Source organism: Uranotaenia lowii, chromosome 3 (genome assembly GCF_029784155.1).
Source record: "Uranotaenia lowii strain MFRU-FL chromosome 3, ASM2978415v1, whole genome shotgun sequence".
In the NCBI taxonomy this organism is placed as follows: Eukaryota; Metazoa; Arthropoda; class Insecta; order Diptera; family Culicidae; genus Uranotaenia; species Uranotaenia lowii.
In genome coordinates this window covers 195,876,254-195,882,546 of record NC_073693.1, presented here as the reverse complement: position 1 = coordinate 195,882,546, position 6,293 = coordinate 195,876,254, and positions in this window count along the sequence as shown.

Here is a 6,293-nt window from a genome sequence, read left to right as displayed (position 1 = left end):
TAAGCGATCATGAGACGTTAGTTAGACCATCATGCACTTCATTATATCCATTCCGGCTGGATATGGACAGAATGCAGTTCAAGATAATAAACCAACCCCTCCCGATACCAGTTGGAGGAAGGACAAGGGTGGGTTCGAGACTGGCCTCTACATAGTCCCCAAGCATCTACATACTACGGTTTATGGGCGCATTGAAAATATTAAAAATAAAAAGGAAGGATCTCACCAAGTTACAGGACACCATCTTCAGCAGTTGATTTTTGGTTAGATCGTTGGGCTGACAACCATGTCATGCGAAAGTCAGGTGCCATGATGTTAGGGGATGGCTTGAAGGTTCGCTCAACGTCATCATTGGACCAAATGATTTATCGGTAGTACATGCCACGATACATGAAAAGAAAACAGAAAAAAAGAAAAGAGAAAAAAAAGAGAAAAAAAGAGTTTTAGTTCATATCATCTATCAATATCTAAAAAGAAGCCTAGCTTAAACTTATAATAAACCGAGATCAAATCAATAGTAGTAGTAAGCTACCTTGCTTTTGTCATATCATAGAACCATACTATTTTGCCAAAATATGGATGTGAGAGCCTGTTTTGCTTTTTGAAGCAAGCCTATTTCAAACTAATAGAAATTCTAGCTCACATTAATAGTAGAAGTAAGCTTCCTCATTCCTATCACAACATCACAAAATCATGCGAATTTACCAAAATATGGATATAAGAGCCTATATTACCGTTTGAGCATCGCCCTACCCTACCTGCCTCACATAGTTGAATGCCTACTTTTGAATGAGATTTAAAAATTGCCAAGACTGTTTCCTTTGAACTATAATACTATCAAAACAACTCAGGAGACAGATCCATTTCACAAACCTTACACTACAAAATATCATTTCCATCCAATTAGCCCCCAGTGATTGAAAAAAGCTAGATTTAAGAATAAGCCATCGTAATTCATAAACCGCAAATACACATCCACTGGAGCATTGGGGAGGAATATGGTATTTGAATATGTTAACCTACTCCTTTCTAACTTTCCAACTATTTGAATATATCAGAAGAGAAAAAAAACTCCACCTCCGAATGATCTGAAAAATAGAAAAGAACATTAAGAAAAATAGAAAAGAACATTAAAATGACAATAAAAGGTCAAACAATCATTTCTGATCGGACCAGATAGACCATGTGATTGAGCTTTAGTTAAAAGCCGTGGGACCGACATCTAGGGGTTCCGTTTCACTTATGGTCGGAAGTGATCCGTTGATGCCTATAACAACGATGAATTGTGATACTCTCACTATTCTATATTTAATGTTGCTATACGTCAAGGTATACCCATTTATATCAAAGTGATATAAATGAGCACTCGATCACGCCCACGGAATTAATTTTGAGATTCAGTTTTGATTTCAAAATTAATTTAGCCGGCTGAGTAACAGTATGAAAATTATAATGTCTGTTATAAATAATTAATTGAGCTCGGAATTGTTCGTCTTAATCTGAAAGGTTGAATGCGACCAAAAAGACAAACTATATATAACTCTATGAAAAACTTGAATTCTAATTTATCTTAACTGTTTCTTGGCTCGTACCTAGATAAGTTTGAGGAGTGAAATAAGTTATTGACATATGTTGAATAATATTTAAATGTGATAAATGTATTGATAAGTTCTTAAATCCTTTTTGCCGCTGGAAGTGTTAGTGATATAATGCTGGTAATTTCACTAAAATTAATAAATTTTTGGAAAAATAACCTCAGAAACGACCGTGTTTGTCGACAGGGTATTTTTCCCTGCTCAAGTGTGCGTGAGAAATGTAAAAAAACATCTATAATGACCATTTCGCGTGAGCTTTCATTACGTCGTATGAAACATCTTGAAAATTCACAGAAAATTGCTTGAAAAGTATCAAAACAACTTTGAAATTTGAATTTCACATATACACTCAGAGGAAATCTTATTATAAATTTCATTAGATACATCTTATGAACCACTTTTTTGCGTCCAAACTAATTTTTCATAAGAGTCTTATGAAATTCTTTCAATTTTCATACGATGTTCTTATGAAAAATAGAAGAAACGGCATTGTGAAAAAATGATGAACACATTCATTCATAGCATCAGTTTTTTTTCATCATCTAACAGTACGAAGCAATCGCCAGTTCATAGTTATTATAGTTTTCCTTCAATGTTAAATGTTATTGTTATCTCCGGAATGGTAAGTTCGATTTGATGTTTTTGGTGTGAACGTTGAATATATTAGTAAACTAAAATACATTATTTGTTTACTTTTTAGCAAGCTGATCGGCAAAAAACGAAAGGTCGCTCATTAAGATGCGGCAAAAAAAAAACTTTGATGGAGCCGTCTGTTGATGCGCTGCTGATGGTGACCATGAAGGATTTAATTTTAAACAAATTTGGCAAACAATAAATTGAATGTTTTCAGCATGAAATATCGAGAATTTTTCTTATTAGAAAGTGATTTACGTTTCCATAAGAATCTCTTATGAAAAGCAACAACCTCTCATTGAAGTAGGCGTTCATCTTCAGAATTCATTCGCGTCATAAGACAATCTTATGAATTTCATTAATTTTTCTTATGGCGCCACTTCATAAGAGAATCTTATGGCATACATAATAGTATTTTTCTGAGTGTAGAATATGTTGTCCAGGCTACAAATATTCTAAATGGAAAGAAGTTGCTACTAGTCTACTATAAGCTACTAAGTCAATTTTTGTTTTTTTTTTGTAATAAAACTGTTTGTTAACATTTTGTTTCATACGACGTAATGAAAGCTCACGCGAGAATTTGGCATAATTCTGGACTGGACTGGAAAATTAACCTTAAAAGCGACCATATTTTTGGACTTTTTCACCATCTTAATCCGTACACGAGAGCAAGTGCGCGTGAGAAATGTCAAGTTAAAAATCTTTTATTCGAAAAAATTGTTGAAAAATTGCACTTAATTTGGAATATTTCAAAATGTATGTTTCAAATCTATTTCTCTTAGCTTCTGAATTTTTTTCACCTTTGACATTCCACCAAATTCTTTGATTCAAAGTTTTGTTAAAACCATATTTCGAAAGTAATTAGTTTACTAAATGGATCCATTCTTCAAAATACTATAATTTTGAATAAGGTTCATTTTAATGTTCCTTAACCGATGCCAAGTAAATAAGAAAACATTTCGCAGTAGCTAAGCTTATATATCGGTTTCAATGCTTTTCCACACCACCAAAACGAATTTTGAATGGTAAAAAAAACAGAACTATCTTGATGCAAACGAAAGCCATTTTTATTTTCTTGTCGTTTTATGAAATGTCAAATATCGTATGTCTGTGTGAGTGAATTCATTTAATGTTTTGATTTTGATGTGACGAGTTCACGTTTGGTTTATTTTACCCATGGATAAAATCAATTACACGTGCGATTTTCAAAAAATGGTTTGAAATATAACCAAAATAATAATAATAATAAAATAACTTAACAACAGAACAGGAAAAGCTAAGCTATTCTTACTAAACGGACTCGGATAATTGAGATTGTTTGCCAAGAATCATCATTATGTCAACCAACGCTCTTTGTTAGAAATTGTACTAAATTTGCAGGAAAATGCATCATCTCGAAGGCAAAAATATTTTTTCCTCAACTGCCTCTTCCAGTGTGTGGTAAAAGGGCTAGTTTGATATCCAAGTTATGTTAGATATTTCGAAAGGAAGACATTTCTCGAGTGTGACTAAATTTTTCATAGAAAGGGAAGTTTTAGGATTTATTGGAGAAAAAAGTAAAAAAAATCTGACACCGGTTATTTGTTGTAGATGGTGACTTAATGGTATATTTCGTTGTTGCGATTTTCATTAAGCTTCTTCTGTTAACAGAACATTGCTTTACAAATTTTATAAATATCACCTCTACTTTTGTGTTATTCAGTTTTCGTAAACCTCTATAAATGCGGCAATTCGGCTAGGTGAAGGGTTTTGAGAAACTCTAACTGAAACAGTTTGTTCAATAAAATTATAACAGTTCTAAACAGTAATATAATTTAAAGCCACATTCAATATACTGTAGCTTTGCAATATACAATTAGTGAAATGTTTTTACGATGTCATTTGTAGTTTTCTCAACAAGTCCTAGATCGTTTTATAACTATTTACAAATAATTGGGCTTGTCACAATATTTTTCTACTCGGGAAACTTGAACTTACCCTTGACGGGGGTTTCGGTTTTAACGAAAACTTGCAGTTGAAAGTGATCTTCACAAATGAAGCCAAAGATGTCATAATATGGTTATTTTTCAACCACAACGCAATAAGGAAGTGGTGCAGAAAATCTCAAGTATTCATTCAATTTTCATTTATGTCGAAGTCGATGTATTTTTTTATAAGCTTTATGGTTGAATTCTAACCACATTTTGTTAATACGCTCCAATTCAAAAACGGTTCTTTAGTGGTTTTCGAAATATATCGTGTTATTTTTTTCTATCAAAAGTAGGTAATCAAAAACGACCGTGTTCATCGCTAGATGTAAAAAAAAACAAATAGCACAATGCAAATGTGTGTGTGATATATCGAGATTTTTCCTTTTGTGTATGTGGCCGTTAGTTTCACGATAACCCGTAGATAGCGCTGCGGAACAAGCGCCAAAATCAGCCTTCAGTGGTCAGTCTGGGTATCTGGTGTCTGCGCATTTTCGCTGTTGCACGAGGGGTATCCCAATTCGTACAAATACTCGTCCACACTGAGTGGAGTTACGAAGTAACTTTACGGCTCAAAATTCCATGAATGTGTGTTGAATATATGACTGACTAATTATTGTTGCATGGATATTGCTCGATTTTTGGAATGGAAATTTTAAATTGTTTACCCGGTTTTTCATCATGTTTTTCAAATAATTCGCCAGGAATTGCCAGGCTCGGCTAGGTGCAAAAAAAGTTCTGGAATGCTAATACATGTAGACCTACACTGGAATCCTCTTCGACTGATGCATGAGAGTTTTTTTAAGAAAACAATCCTGCATTGAAATCATTCTGGTTAGATACACTGAGCAACACAGCAGCGCCGCTAGAGGGGAAAATAACAAATAATGCAACCAATAAATTGGAATAAATTTAACAACATCTTGTATGCAATAAAATCGTATATTTACAATCTTAATTGACCAAAATCGATAAATCAAATTATTTTAGATAAAAAAAATTTGATAACATCACGAATTTGAAAGGTAAAAACAATCCCATCCTCCGCGTTTTGTTTTTTGCTGTATGAATTGTTTGAAGATTCTAATAATTTATTGAATTTTTCATAAACTTTATTTATTTCCTCCTTCGGGGTTTTCGGAAATTTCGAAGGGGGGGGGGGGGGGAGGAGGGGATAACAAAAGAAGAATTTGATGTTTGTTCCGGCCTAATGAAACGGGGACTTCGGAAGAGCTAGAAGACAGTCAAAGACGAGAAGGACAAGTTAAGAAAATGAAAAAAAAAAAACTAATAAACTGGTACGGGATGACACTGTAAAGACTTTAATGGAGGGCATCAAGCGAAAATGCGTTCAATTTTATACTCAAGACTTCATCGATTACCTTTTCATTTGAATTTTGAAGTAAATATATGTATAAAATTACAATAAAATTTTGGTTTGATTCTAACATCTTAAGAAAGCTGGTATGACATTTTCGGTGTCGCAATAATTTAGTTTTCGCCCTCTACGTGTGATTTTTTTTCCTGGTTCCTGGCTTTTGTATAAGTGCACTTAGATCACTATTAAAATTGCTCAGAAATTTTCAAATCAAAGCATCCAAATCTTTCGTTTTTTAATTAAGTTTTTGTGGGGAAAGTTCCATGTAATTAAAATACTGCTTTAAAAAAGTTTAATGTGCAATAAGTCTTAAAAATGAGAAACCTGTTATGTGAATTCAAAGCATTTTGAAAGCTTATCAAGGCTGAGTTAATCAGCCAGATAAATATAAAATAATCAAATAACAGCATTCACTGCATGACTAAAGTTCTAACTAAGCAAGCATACATCACATGACCAAAATTTGCTTCAATAATTTCGCAATCTACATGTAATCTGTAACTTTTTAACCACATCATAAAATCCTGCCCGTTCCGTAGTAATCGATCGAAACACAGCAATTCCATCAACTAAACACGGCCCCGGTGATGATTCGATAAGATGGACAGGGGATGAAATGTCTCTCGAGTTTGTTGCTGTGCCAGCCTATCGTCATCGGTCGTCGATAAAGTTCGCTTTGTTGCTTTTTATGATATAAAATTGATTTTGATTGAATTTAAT